The following is a 16,109-nucleotide window of genomic DNA, read 5'->3' as shown; positions in this document are numbered from 1 at the left end:
GTATTGGAGTGACCATCACAAAGCCCTGACCTCAACCCTATAGAAAATTTGTGGGCAGAACTGAAAAAGCGTGTGCGAGCAAGGAGGCCTACAAACCTGACTCAGTTACACCATCTCTGTCTGGAGGAATGGGCCAAAATTCACCCAACTTATTGTGGGAAGCTTGTGGAAGGCTACCCGAAACGTTTGACCCAAGTTAAACAATTTAAAGGCAATGTCACGCCTTGGTCTTAGTATTTTGTGTTTTCTTTAATTATTTGTTCAGGCCAGGGTGTGACATGGGGTTATTGTATTGTCGTATTGGGGTTTTTGTAGGCATTGGGATTGTGGTTGATTAGGGGTGTGTCTAGTATAGGCACACAGTGTAGCCTGGGTTTCACTGTGTATTTCGTGGGTGATTGTTCCTGTCTCTGTGTAGTTTCACCAGATAGGCTGTAATTAGGTTTCACGTTCCGTTTGTTGTTTTGTATTTTGTATGGTTATTTCATGTGTCACTTTTTCCATTAAATTCATGAGTAACCACCACGCTGCATTTCGGTCCGACTCTCTTTCTACAAACGAAGAACGACGTTACAGGCAATGCTACCAAATACTAATTCAGTGACCCACGAGGAATGTGATGAATCTGAAATAAATCATTCTCTCTACTATTATTCTGACATTTCACATTCTTAAAATAAAGTGGTGATCCTAACCTGACCTAAGGCAGGGAATTTGTACTAGGATTAAATGTCAGGATTTGTGAAAACTGAGTTTAAATGTATTTGGCTAAGGTGTATGTAAACTTCCGATTTCAACTGTACATCCACATAGCCATTGGCCTACTCAGCAGAGGCTGGTGGGAGGGGCTATAAGAGGATTGGCTCGTTATGGCTGAAATGGAACAGAGTCAAACATGGTTTACATATATTTATTTACCATTACAACGAGCCCATCCTCCTATTGCTCCTCCCACCAGTCTCCTTTGATTTACTGTACTTCCTCATCCCTGGACATCCAATCCCACCGTTGAATAATTAACACTCAGAAGGTGCCCTATCTGAGTTGTGATTATGGGCTGCTATTGCTGTTGTTTCTCTTTGTTTATTTGAGCTGTTCTTGCCATAATATGGACATAGTCTTTTACCAAATAGGGCCATCTTCTGTATACCACCCCTACCTTGTCAGAACACAACTGATTGGCTCAAACGCATTAAGAAGGAAAGAAATTCCACAAATGAACTTTTAAGAAGGCACACCTGTTAATTGGAATGCATTCCAGGTGACTACCTCATGACGCTAGTTGTGAGAATGCCAAGAGTGTGCAAAGCTATCATCAAGGCAGACTTTGAATAATATTTTTTTGGTTACTACATAATTGTAGTAACCTAATGTGTTATTTCATAGTTTGTCTTCACGATTCTACAATGTAGGGAATAGTACAAATTAAGAAAAACCCTGCAATGAGTAGGTGTTCACACTTTTGATTGGTACTATAAATATGCAGCAGAGGGAGGGGAGAGGGAGATCAGCAGTCTCGGGTGTCGGTTAGGAGTTTGAGGTCCAACTCTTGAGACAAGAGCACATCGTTGTTCTGTTCCTGAAGTCGGTGTAAGCCATCTCCATGAGAGCCAGGCTGAGATAGGAGGCGGTCGAACGAGGCCGTGGTCGACACAATGAACTCGACACAGTCCAGGACACAACATTGGACGAAAACACAACCGGGGATGCCACACCGGACCAGCTCTCTCTTCTACTTTTACCACGTAAAAACTGCAGTGGACAAGATGGTCAACACCCCTATTCTCCGATATCCCCAAGCCAGCATCGCCCCACCACCTCTTGCTCCAAGCACTTCCTGCCTCTCCAGGTGATCTACGGTAGCTTGACCATTGACCTTTACATGCTGGGCTACTTCCACATCCTGGAGCAGGAGTTGACAGCTGAGGGACTTAAAATGAGGGCACCTGCTGTGAGACGATGTCTTCTACCACGTAGGGGGTTTCCCATGAGAGACCGTCGGGGACTTCCACAAGGCGGTCCTCCGGGAGATCCAGGAAGGGAAGCGACTATGGCTTGACAGATTTGAGGACATCAAAGCCCCGTTCTTTGGGACTGCTGCAGCACATGGAAGGTACCATCCAGGGGGCACCAGAGAGTGTCAGTGTCTGGGCACAAGGCTAGTTCATAGTGTAGACTGCCAGTCCGGAAGAAAAGCTTCAAAAGTGTAGCAGCGCCACAGAATTGTCCTGTTTCAGCAGCAACAAGATCTGTAAATACATCAACCACAGCCTGCTTTCTGTAAGGATTTCAAACATTAGTCCTGGTTTTCACTTTGTCTTTTGATATTTTTTTGTAAAACTTGTTTGTGTTGTTAGACTGTTCAGTGCATTTTGGGGCTTTTGGAGAGACTATTAATTCAGAATGAGTGTGCATGAGTGTAATGTCATTGCAAATCAATTGAAAGAAGCTGAATACATTCTTGATCATGATATCAGTACAGCTTTTAGATTGTTGATTTTGTTGGATAGTAAATTCCCTAATCAGCCGTTTTTATATCAATATAAAATCATTTCTGGTAACAATTAAGTACATTACTGTAATAGATTTACATTAAAATCCCCCCCCCCAAAAAGTGTTCAAGCAAGAATTTTGCTTGGACTGTCTGAGAATAGTCTGAGTGGAGAGGGACAAACTAGCTGTTATTGGCAGAGGTTTGGAATTGGTCTACTAACCAATTTACCTTATGGTGATGTCACCATGGAAAGCCCATGCAAGCCTGCTGATTAGAAAGTCCTTTCTAGATTGTATTTTCAACCTGGGACTATCAGCACCCCCCTTTGCCCTCAGAACAGACTCAATTGGTCTGAGCATGGAATCTGCAAGGTGTCGAACGCTTTCTCCAGGGATGCTGGCCTGTGTTGACTCCAATGCTTCCCACTGTTGTGTCAAGTCGGCTGGATGTCCTTTGGGTGGTGGTACTTTCTTTATACATTCGGGAAACTGTTGAGGGTTAAAAAAAACAGCAGCGTTGCAGTTCTTGACATACTCAAACCAGTGTGCCTGGCACCTACTACCATATCCTGTTCAAAGGCAATTATATACTGTATTTTGTCTTGCCCTTTCACCCTCTGATTGGCACACATACACAATCCACAATCTATCTCATGGAAAGTCTGTTTTACATCAATAGTTTTATGTGTTTTAAAATCAGCAATAACATAAGCCCCTATAACATAACCTGATGTCTGCCCAAGTACAAATTACAAACTGTTTTTGCATTGACTCATTACAACAGTGCCTAATGCTATACTGAACAAAAATATTAATGCAACATGCAACAATTTCAAAGATTTTACTGAGTTACAGTTGTCGTGTCTTTGGCTATGCCGGATTAAGTGATATGACATGCTATTCTATAAAATAATTTCTCCGTAATTAATATCACCTGATTGAGCTAATCATGTAAATGTAATTAACTGGAGAGTCGGGCACCACAAAATAATATTTATAGAGCTGTTATCTTCCGAATAAACTCTTAAAGACCTAGTAATATTTTACATCAATAGCAGTCAATATCAATCGTCATCTTAATTCAGTCTCATCTGAAAGTTGTACATTCTTGGTTATCTGCACGAACCCTGGCTAACAATTTGAATCAGCAATACAAAATTGGGTTTAATTATTTATTTACTAAATACCTAACTAATCACACAGAATTACACATACACATAATTAAATCATAACTTGATTACAAATTACGTCATACAGGAAAACGTCCCTAGCGGGCGGAACCGATATGACAGCTTGTTACACAAAGGAAAAGGGCTGGGTTTGAGTGAAAGAGCGGGAAGACTGAGGGACACATGGAGAAGCTGTGCTATCGTAAATACAGTATCTGATGCATTCTAAATGACCGCCCATTTGGAAAAAGAAAATGCAATAAATATGTACTCTGAGCTGCGCTTCGGTAGGTTGGTGGTAGATGGAAGGCCGTGTTGCCAAACCGAGTCCTTTGAAGAATGTCTCTGGTTGTCAATTGGATACATTGTAGTAACATCGTTGGGTGATAGACGGGATACTCTGTCTGTTTCTTCCCAACCCTCGTAGCATCTGCTGTTGCTAACTCAACGGCTAGGAGGTATCACTTCTGTAGTGAATAAGAGTTCAAAGTTCATACCATTCGCAACCAAAGCTCACGCTGATGTTGGCTTCGTTCTGTAGTTATTTTCTGAACCATTCTGACATCGGACCGTCGTCCTACATCCTCGGAACAGGATGTTATATTGTCGTCAAGGGCTTATATAGGAAGGGAGATGAGGGCGTGTTTGAAAAGTTTTATAGCCCATGTCACTTCACAGGGGCAGGCCACTGATTGAGCAGAGCCCTGTCTTATGAAAACCCAAATCTCACATTTTAGAAGCTAAAATCACATTTCATCCCATCATGAATAATTTCATATTCAAGCATTTAAATTGAACAACAATTCCATGTGAATCTGATAACTCTGATGTGTAGACTTTCCACTGTAGAGTTTATGTCCTCTTATCATTGATGAGAATGTCTCAGATGACAACCGAACTGACATCATATTCATTAAGTACCACCGCATATGTTCAATTGTTCGGATTACCAGAATATAGTTCATTTCCCCCCACCTACTGATGTTCCCAGAATCTCTATGTTAACCAAGGGTTTTGCAAATGTAACCTCAGTAGGGTAGAGAGAGGAAAAGGGGGGGGAAGAGGTATTTATGACTGTCATTAACCGACCCCCCCAGGCCAACGTCATGACACAGTTCATATAAAGAAATCAGTCACTTTCTGGTCTGAGTCTAGACTTCTTCAGTTCCACGTGTTGCACGGACTGCAAAATGTCTATATTCATGCTGAAAGTAAAGATCAAAAACAGTTTGCCCTCATTCTGTAGCCACAGCAAGATATCAAATGTAGACAAACGTCTACCAGAGATAAAACGGCCAAGAATCTTCTTCTCTCTTCATCTCTCTTTCTCTCTCTCTGTCTCTCTCTCTCTTCGCCTCTCTCTCTCTTCGTCTCTCTTTCTCTCTCTGTCTCTCTCTCTCTTCGCCTCTCTTTCTCTCTCTCTGTCTCTCTCTCTCTTTGCCTCTCTTTCTCTCTCTCTGCCTCTCTCTTCGTCTCTCTTTCTTTCTTTCTCTGTCTCTCTCTCCTCGTCTCTCTTTCTTTCTCTCTCTCTCTGTCTCTCTTTGTCTCTCTCTGTCTCTCTCTCTTCGCCTCTCTTTCTCTCTCTGTCCCGCTCGTTGTCTCTCTTTCTGTCTCTCTCTCTGTCTCTGTCTTTCTTTCTGTCTCTCTCTTAGTTTCTCTCTTCATCTCTCTGTCTCTGTCTCTCTCTGTCTCTCTCTCTTTTTGTCTCTCTCTTAGTTTCTCTCTTCGTCTCTCTTTCTGTATCTCTCTGTTTGTCTCTGTTTCTGTCTCTCTCTCTTTCTCTCTCTCTTCCTCTCTCTTTCTGTCTCTCTCTCTTCGTCTCTCTTTCTGCATGTCTCCTTTCTTCTTTATCTCTCTACCCCCTCTCTTACACCCCTCTCTCCATTCTCTTCCTCCCTCACTGTCCCCCCAAGCTATTTGTGCTGTGTCACAGTTAGCTCCAGCTCATCTAGCTGCTGCAAAGTGCCTACGTCAAGAGCTGCATCACCACCACAGAGCACCCCTCCGGTTTCAACAGCACATCTACAGTATGGGCACCATCTCCTCCCTGCATGAGGTACAGCACCTCTTCCGTTCTCAACTGGGATAGCACAAAGTAATATGTAACTGCAAAATATCTCCAGCACTAGCTGAAGGGAATGTTATTAATATTTGTCATAATTTCATAATTAATACACTTTTTTTAAACAGCTGAAAAGACGGTGTATCTATGACAAACATTTTTGTTATATTTCAGTCTTTATGGATGTACAGAGCATTTGGAAAGTATTCAGGCCGCTTGACTTTTTCCACATTTGGATACAGCCTTTTTCTAAAAACGGATTAAATGTTTTTTTCCCCCTCATCAAGTTGCACACAATACCCAATAATGTCAAAGCAAAAACAGTTTTTATAAACTTTAACAAATATATAAAAAACATTAAAACAGAATTATCACATTTACATAAGTATTCAGACCCTTTACTCAGTACATTGTTGAAGCACCTTTGGCAGCGATTACAGCCTTGAGTCTTCTTGGGTATGACACTACAAGCTTGGCACAACTGTATTTGGGGAGTTTCCACCATTATTCTCTGCAGATCCCCTAAAGCTCTGTCAGGTTGAATGGGGAGTGTCACTACACAGCTATTTTCAGGTCTCTCCAGAGATGTTTGATCGGGTTCAAGTTTGGGCTCTGGCTGGGCCACTCAAGGACATTCAGAGACTTGTTCCGAAGCCACTCCTGCATTGTCTTGGCTGTGTGCTTAGGGTTGTTGTTCTGTTGGAAGGAGAACCTTTGCCCCAGTCTGAGGTCCTGACCGCTCTGGAGTAGGTTTTCATCAAGGATCTCTCTGCACTTTGCTCCGTTCATCTTTTTCTCAATCCTGACTCGTCTCCCAGTCCCTGCCGCTGAAAAACATCCCCACTGCATGATGCTGCCACCACCATGCTTCACTGTAGGGATGGTGCCAGGTTTCCTCAAGATGTGACACTTGGCATTTCGGCCAAAGAGTTCAATCTTGGTTTCGTTAGACAAGAGAATCTTGTTTCTTATGGTCAGAGTCCTTTATGTGCCTTTTGACAAACTCCAAGTGGGCTGTCGTGCCTTTTACTGAGGAGTGGCTTCCGTCTGGCCCCTCTACCATAAATGCCTGATTGGTGGAGTGCTGCAGAGATGGTTGTCCTTCTGAAAGGTTCTCCCATCTCCACAGACGAACTCTGGAGCTCTGCCAGAGTGACCATTGGGTTCTTTGTTGCCTCCCTGACCAAGGCCCTTCTCCCCCGATTGTTGAATTTGGCCGGGTGGCCAGCTCTAGGAAGAGTCTTGGTGGTTTCAAACTTGTTCCATTTAAGAATGATGGAGGCCACTGTGTTCTTGGGGACCTTCAATGCTGCAGAAATGTTTTGGTACCCTTCCCCAGATCTGTGCCTCGACACAATCCTGTCTCGGAGCTCTACAGACAATTTGTTCGACCTAAAAAAACATCCCGTTTTTGCTTTGTCATTATGGGTGTGTAGATTGATGAGGAAAAACTCGTATTTAACCCATTTTAGAATAAGGCTGTAACTTAACAAAATGTGGAAAAAGTCAAGGGATCTGAATACTTTCCGAATGCACTGCATATTTGAATTGTAATATTGGGATGCAAACTCTTTCAAATCTATATCTGACATGGTATAGGTGTTATTTTCTGTAAGCCCATAACCATATGTGTGAGGTGTATACTTTTGTTTCAAAGTAGATGTGTTTTAAGATGACTAAGAAACACTCTAATTTAGCCCACTGTAGTAAGCCCACTGGGCTGTGACTGCATGTGTGTGTCCTGCAGATGGGGAACATGGTGCTAGTGGTGTTTGTCAGTCACTTTAGGAGCCGGGTCCAACGGCCTCTTTTCAATGGCCTGGGAGGGCTGTTCAATGTCCTGTGCTGCTGCCACCCTGACCTTACCTCACTTCCTGTCCAAGCCCTATCAGTACCACTCTATGTTAGCTGGTAAGAAGACAAACCCAAATATTTTACTCAATATATTACAGTGCATTTTTGCCAAAATTCAAAGCATTACAGTGCAGGAAGTCCATGACACTAGTTTAGTTATATTTCAACAGGTTATCAAGCGATTATTTTGTAAATCCTCAGTCACTGAATACAGTATATACAGTGCCTTGCGAAAGTATTCGTCCCCCTTGAACTTTGCGACCTTTTGCCACATTTCAGGCTTCAAACATAAAGATATAAAACTGTATTTTTTGTGAAGAATCAACAACAAGTGGGACACAATCATGAAGTGGAACGACATTTATTGGATATTTCAAACTTTTTTAACAAATCAAAAACTGAAAAATTGGGCGTGTAAAATTATTCAGCCCCTTTACTTTCAGTGCAGCAAACTCTCTCAGAAGTTCAGTGAGGATCTCTGAATGATCCAATGTTGACCTAAATGACTAATGATGATAAATACAATCCACCTGTGTGTAATCAAGTCTCCGTATAAATGCACCTGCACTGTGATAGTCTCAGAGGTCCGTTAAAAGCGCAGAGAGCATCATGAAGAACAAGGAACACACCACGCAGGTCCGAGATATTGTTGTGAAGAAGTTTAAAGCTGGATTTGGATACAAAAAGATTTCCCAAGCTTTAAACATCCCAAGGGGCACTGTGCAAGTGATAATATTGAAATGGAAGGAGTATCAGACCACTACAAATCTACCAAGACCTGGCCGTCCCTCTAAACTTTCAGCTCATACAAGGAGAAGACTGATCAGAGATGCAGCCAAGAGGCCCATGATCACTCTGGATGAACTGCAGAGATCTACAGCTGAGGTGGGAGACTCTGTCCATAGGACAACAATTAGTCGTATATTGCACTAATCTGGCCTTTATGGAAGAGTGGCAAGAAGAAAGCCATTTCTTAAAGATATCCATAAAAAGTGTCGTTTAAAGTTTGCCACAAGCCACCTGGGAGACACACCAAACATGTGGAAGAAGGTGCTCTGGTCAGATGAAACCAAAATTGAACTTTTTGGCAACAATGCAAAACCTTATGTTTGGTGTAAAAGCAACACAGCTCATCACCCTGAACACACCATCCCCACTGTCAAACATGGTGGTGGCAGCATCATGGTTTGGGCCTGCTTTTCTTCAGCAGGGACAGGGAAGATGGTTAAAATTGATGGGAAGATGGATGGAGCCAAATACAGGACCATTCTGGAAGAAAACCTGATGGAGTCTGCAAAAGACCTGAGACTGGGATGGAGATTTGTCTTCCAACAAGACAATGATCCAAAACATAAAACAAAATCTACAATGGAATGGTTCAAAAATAAACATATCCAGGTGTTAGAATGGCCAAGTCAAAGTCCAGACCTGAATCCAATCGAGAATCTGTGGAAAGAACTGAAAACTGCTGTTCACAAATGCTCTCCATGCAACCTCACTGAGCTCGAGCTGTTTTGCAAGGAGGAATGGGGAAAAATTTCAGTCTCTCGATGTGCAAAACTTATAGAGACATAACCCAAGCGACTTACAGCTGTAATCGCAGCAAAAGGTGGCGCTACAAAGTATTAACTTAAGGGGGCTGAATAATTTTGCACGCCCAATTTTTCAGTTTTTGATTTGTTCAAAAAGTTTGAAATATCCAATAAATGTTGTTCCACTTCATGATTGTGTCCCACTTGTTGTTGATTCTTCACAAAAAAATACAGTTTTATATCTTTATGTTTGAAGCCATGAAATGTAGCAAAAGTTCGCAAAGTTCAAGGGGGCCGAATACTTTCGCAAGGCACTGTATATATATAAAATCTAATCAAATCAAATTGTATTTGTCACATGTGCCAAATACAACAGGTGTAGTGTAGACCTTACAGTGCAATGCTTACTTACAGGGTCTAACCAATAGCGTGGAGAAAAAAACACACAAAAAACAAGTATGTGTGTGTGTGTGTGTGTAGGTAAGTAAAGAAATAAAGTAAAGAAATAAAACAACAGTAAAAAGACATTTGAAAAAGAGTAGCAAGGCTATATACAGACACCTGTTAGTCAGGCTTATTGAGGTAGTATGTACATGTGGGTATGGTTAAAGTGACTATACATATATTATGAACAGAGAGTAGCAGTAGCGTAAAAAGAGGGGTTGGCGGGTGGTGGGACACAATGCAGATAGCCCGGTTAGCCAATGTGCGGGAGCACTGGTTGGTCGGGCCAATTGATGTAGTGTGTACATGAATGTATAGCTAAAGTGACTATGCATATAAGATAAAGAGAGAGTAGCAGCAGCGTAAAAGAGGGGTTGGGGGGGCACACAATGCAAATAGTCCAGGTAACCATTTTGTTACCTGTTCAGGAGTCTATGGCTTGGGGGTAAAAACTGTTGAGAAGCCTTTTTGTCCTAGACTTTGCACTCCGGTACCGCTTGCCATGCGGTAGTAGAGAGAACAGTCTATGACTGGGGGTGGCTGGGGTCTTTGACAATTTTTAGGGCCTTCCTCTGACACCGCCTGGTGTAGAGGTCCTGGATGGCAGGCAGCTTTGCCCCAGTGTTGTACTGGGCCGGACGCACTACCCTCTGAAGTGCCTTGCGGTCGGAGGCCAAGCAATTGCTGTACCAGACAGTGATGCAACCGGTCAGGATGCTCTCGATGTTGCAACTGCAGATGCTTTTGGGGATCTCAGGACCCATGCCAAATCTTTTTCGTTTCCTGAGGGGGAATAGGCTTTGTCGTGCCCTCTTCACGACTTTCTTGGTGTGTTTGGACCATTCTAGTTTGTTGTTGATGTGGACACCAAGGAATTTGAAGCTCCCAACTAGAGGTCGACCAATGAATATGAATGGCCGATTAATTAGGGCCGATTTCAAGTTTTCATAACAATCGGAAATCGATATTTTTGGACACCGATTTGGCCGATATTTTTTTATATCTTTAACAAAAAACGTTACACTTTTATTTAACTTGGCAAGTCAGTTAAGAATGTTCTTATTTTCAATGACGGCCTAGAAACGGTGGGTTAACTGCCTTGTTCAGGGGCAGAGCGACAGATTTTTAGCTTGTCAGCTCGGGGATTCAATCTTGCAACCTTTCAGTTAACTAGTCCAACTCTCTAACCGCTTGCCTCACGAGGAGCCTGCCTGTTACTCGAATGCAGTAAGAAGCCAAGGTAAGTTGCTCGATAGCATTAAACTTATCTTATAAAAACAATCAATCAATAAATCAATCATAATCACTAGTTAACTACACATGGTTAATGATAATTACTAGTTTATCTAGCGTGTCCTGCGTTGCATATAATCGATGCGGTGCGCATTCGCAGAAAAAGGACTGTCGTTGCTCCAACGTGTACCTAACCATAAACATCAATGCCTTTCTTAAAATCAATACACAGAAGTATATATTTTTAAACCTGCATATTTAGCTAAAAGAAATCCAGGTTAGCAGGCAATATTAACCAGGTGTAATTGTGTCACCTCTTTTGCGTTCATTGCACGCAGAGTCACGGAATATGCGATAATAAACGTTTTGTTTTCGAAATGATAGTTTCCGGATTTGACCATATTAATGACCAAAGGCTCGTATTTCTGTGTGTTATTATGTTATAATTAAGTCTATGATTTGATATTTGATAGAGCAGTCTGGCTGAGCGATGGTAGGCGGCAGCAGGCTCGTAAGCATTCATTCAAACAGCACTTTAGTGCGTTTTGCCAGCAGCTCTTCACTGTGCTTCAAGCATTGCGCTGTTTATGGAATTAGGTAGTAAAACAAATGTTAAACAAATCAGAATATATTTTATATTTGAGTTTCTTCAAATAGCCACCTTGATGACATGCACTATTGGCATTCTCTCAACCAGCTTCATGAGGTAGTCACCTGGAATGCAGTTAAATTAGCAGGTGTTCCTTCTTAAAAGTGAATTTGTGGAATTTCTTTCCTTCTTAATGCATTTGAGCCAATCAGTTGTGTTGTGACAAGGTTGTGGAGGTATACAGAAGATAGCCCTATATGGTAAAAGACCAAGTCCATAATATGACAAGAACAGCTTGCCATAATAAGCAAAGAGAAACGACAGTCCATCATTACTCTAAGACGTGAAGGGCAGTCAATCAAGAAAATGTAAAGAACTTTGATCGTTTCTTCAAGTGCAGTCGCAAAAACCATCAAGTATTTAACGATTGTTGTCCTCTTCGGATGAGGAATAGGAAGGATCAGAATGCAGCGTGGTAAGTGTCCATGTTAATTTTAATAAATAAACTGAACACTGCAATAACCAAAAAACAACATAGAGAGAGAGTGAACGAAACTAAACAGTTCTGTAAGGTGAAGAAACACAAAACACAAAACAACTACCCACAAACACAGGTGGGAACAGGCTACCTAAGTATTGTTCACAATCAGAGACAACGATAGACAGCTGCCTCTGATTGGGAACCATACCAGGCCAAACACAGAATTACAAAACATATAACGAAAACATAGAATGCCCACCCCAACTCATGCCCTGACCAAACCAAATATAGAGACATAAAAAAAAACGAAGGTCAGGACGTGACAAAGTGCTATGATGAAACTGGCTCTCGTGAGGACCACCACAAGAATAGAAGACCCAGAGTTACCTCTGCTGCAGAGGATAAGTTCATTAGAGTTACAAGCCTCAGAAAGTGCAACCCAAATAAATGCTTCACAGAGTTAAAGTAACAGACACATCTCAACATCAACTGATCAAATGAGACTGTGTGAATTAGTCCTTCATGGTCAAAATGTTGTAAAGAAACCACTAATAAAGGGCACTAATAAGAAGAATAGACTTGGCAATGGACATTTGACCGGTGGAAATATGCCCTTTGGTCTGGAGTCGAAATTGGAGATTTTTGGTTCCAACCGCCGTGTCTTTGTGAGACGCGGTGTGGGTGAAAGGATGATCTCCGCATGTGTATTTCCCTCCGTAAAGAATGGAAGAGGAGGTGTTATGGTGTGGGGGTGCTTTGTTGTTGACACTGTCTATGGTTTATTTAGAATTCAAGGCACCCTTAACCAGCATGGCTACCACAGCATTCTGCTGTTTTTTTTATTTCTTTAAAACTTTTTTGGTTACTACATGATTCCATATGTTCTATTTCATAGTTTTGATGTCTTCACTTCTATTCTATGTAGAAAAAAAAAATAAAAACCCTTGAATGAGTAGGTTTTCTAAAATGTTTGACGTGTAGTGTAAATATATATATATTTAAATGTTTTCGTACTTCATGTGTATGGGTTGGCACAAGCAATAATAACGCTCACTGCATGTTTCTCAAAAATACTGAACAGATTACAGAGAAATATATGCATGTGTTGTTGTTTTTAGCCGAAGGGTTGTGGGACGTGTGTGTTCCCAGGGAGAACTCCTCTGCCCCTGAGGTGTGCAGACAGGGGGGCAGCGGACACCCCTCTGAGGAGCGGACACGGTGGCTGACCCTAGCTGCTTCCCAGGTGCTGTTTGGCATCTCCTATGTGGACGTTGGTAAGCTACTGCAACAGTACTGCCTGAATCTATAGTGAAGTTTCTAATAGGAGAACCAGACAAAATGTTCATTGACACATTCTTTAGTTTAAAAAAATAAATAATTGTCACATGCTTCGTAAACAACAGGAGTAGACTAACAGTGAAATGTTTTGTTGTGAAATGTTTTGTTGAGGATATCGATTTGATCTGAGCGTTTTATCAATGAAATAATTTCTAGGGGTTCATTGAATCTGGCCCTGGTGATGAGTTATATTTTAAGTATCACCTGGTTGATATTTGATTCACAATTAATTTATTGTGTCTTCCAGCCACCCCGCTCGCCATCTCTGTTTTTGGGCCAGCCTTCTGGTACCTCCTGGGTTTCATGATGCTCTGAATCTATGTAGACGTGGACAAGATAGGTTTAAGTATGTCACTGCTCCACCGTTAGTAATAAGAAGAGCACATACAGCCAGAAAAATATGAAGCAATGACTTTCAAATTCAATGGAATTTTCCCCTACCATACTCTCTCTGCTCCTGTCCCGATAACCCCCTTATTCTCCCCCATCCTCTCCAACCATTAATCTTCTTCCCTATCCTTCTTCCCCATCCCCTCTTACCTCTACTCCTCCATCCCTCTCTCCCCATCCCTCTTCCTCCATCCCTCTCTCCCCCATCCCTCTTCCTCCATCCCTCTTCCCCATCCCTCTCCCTCCCTCCCTCCCTCCCTCCCTCCCTCCCTCCCTCCCTCCCTCCCCCTCCCTCCCTCCCTCCCTCCCTCCCTCCCTCCCTCCCTCCCTCCCTCCCTCCCTCCCTCCCTCCCTCCCTCCCATCCCTCTTCCTCCATCCCTCTCTCCCCATCCCTCTTCCTCCATCCCTCTCTCCCCCTCCCTCTTCCTCCCTCCCTCTCTCCCCCATCCCTCTTCCTCCATCCCTCTCTCCCCATCCCTCTTCCTCCATCCCTCTCTCCCCATCCCTCTTCCTCCATCCCTCTCTCCCCATCCCTCTTCCTCCATCCCTCTCTCCCCCATCCCACTTCCTCCATCCCTCTCTCCCCATCCCTCTCTCACTCCTCCTCCTTTGCTGGCCTCACCACCTTCTTCAGCTAGTTCCTGGAGCACCAGTATGGCACCACCGCCGCCTACGGCAGCTTGCTCATGGATGATGTGCTACGTACGCTACACACTTACTGTACACACACAAACACAAACACAAACATAAACGCACACATGCACGCACACACACACACACACACACAATCTCTAAATGTATAGTTTGAAACATTTAATTATTTTGACCCTAAACCCAACTGTGACCTCCACCCTGTTGGTTCTCTCCAGGGGCATCAACCTGCCCACTGTTGCTGTAGGGCTGCTGCTGGGCGGGGTGGTGATGAAGCTGTGTTTCTCTCCATCCTGCTCTGTGTACCTCTCGTCTTCATGGGCTGTTCCACTCAGAGAGTGGCAGGGGTCAACGTGGGCTACAGTGACACACTGGACTAGTGGACTGTATGAAAATACCCCTCATTACTGTGTGGCACTTTACTGTTTGACATTTATTTCCTTTGGCGGTACAATTATTAATGTTCAGTCTCCCTATGCTGTCTCTACGTCACTCACTTTATATAGACCACTGACTGCATTGTGTACTCAACATGTTGCACCATTGTAGCCAAAGCAACCATCACTGATAGGTTGGCAAATATTCTAGTCTGTTCTATTCTGTTATTATTTTACCAGGTTTCTCCCTCTCTGTAACTCCAACTGTTCCTGTCTGAATTATGTCTTTAACCCTGTGTGTGGAGTGAACAGCACAGAGTACATCTCTCTCTGTCACACTGGCTGCACTAATGTCACTACCGACCCACTAAACTCTCACAGAGTCCAGGTACTGAATAGTTCATCCTTGAGTTATATCACTATATCAAATTCCATGTCAAATACTGTATATCAAATAAATATATCAAATCCCCTGTCAAATCTTGATTGTTCCACCTCCACATTATTTCCAAAGTCAGGTCCTCCCTCTCCCGTCCTGCCGCTGAAACCCTCATACATGCATCAATCTCCTACTCTACCGGCATCAACGCAAGCTCCCTCTATAAGCTCCAGATGGTTCAGAACTCTGTAGCCCGACTCCTCCAGCCCAAAGTCCTGGCAGCACATCATCCCCATCCTCCATAAACTCCAAATGGCTTCCTGTCTCTCAACGCATTAACTACAAGATCCTCCTTCTGACGTACAAAGCTCTTCTCCACATTGCCCCCCCCCCCACCCTTACCTCTCCAACCTTCTTCTCCCTTACCAACCCACATGCTCACTCTGTTCCACCCCAGCAGGCCACCTTGCCGTTCCCAAGTCCAAGCTCCACGGCTCTGGAACTCCCTCCCTCCAGCCATCTGTGACTCTAAGCCCATCACCATCGTTCAGTCCCTCCTAAAGCTTTTCCCTGCTTAAACACCTCCCCCTTCTCTTTGTTTCATGTTTCTGTTTCTCCCTGCTGCTCGTCTGGTGTTGCCTTGTTTGATCTGTTAAGTTTCTACAATTGTAAAGCAATTTTGGGTCCTTGAAAAGTGCTACAAAAGTCCCATGGATTATTATTATAAGATATTATTACTATTAGAGATTATTATTAGAGATTATTATTCTTATTATTATTATAGATTATTATTAGAGATTATTGTTGTATATTATTATTAGAGATTGTTGTTATTATTATAGATTATTATTATAGATTATTATTATTATGATAGATTATTATTATAGATTATTATTATTATTATAGGTTAGTTTTTATTATTAGAGATTATTATTAGAGATGATTATTAGAGAATATTATTATTATTATTATTATTATATATTATAATATAATGACAGCATCCCCATATAATGCTGTCATGGGTATGGGCACTGGCCATCCAGGTTCCTCTGCCAAGAGCAACCCCCATCTCCTGCCCTCCATGATCCTCATGATCTTCACTGGATTCATCCCACA

Source organism: Oncorhynchus keta, chromosome 15 (genome assembly GCF_023373465.1).
Source record: "Oncorhynchus keta strain PuntledgeMale-10-30-2019 chromosome 15, Oket_V2, whole genome shotgun sequence".
NCBI classification, from domain to species: domain Eukaryota; kingdom Metazoa; phylum Chordata; class Actinopteri; order Salmoniformes; family Salmonidae; genus Oncorhynchus; species Oncorhynchus keta.
The sequence above is the reverse complement of the archived record's forward strand: the minus strand, read 5'-3'. Positions refer to the sequence as shown.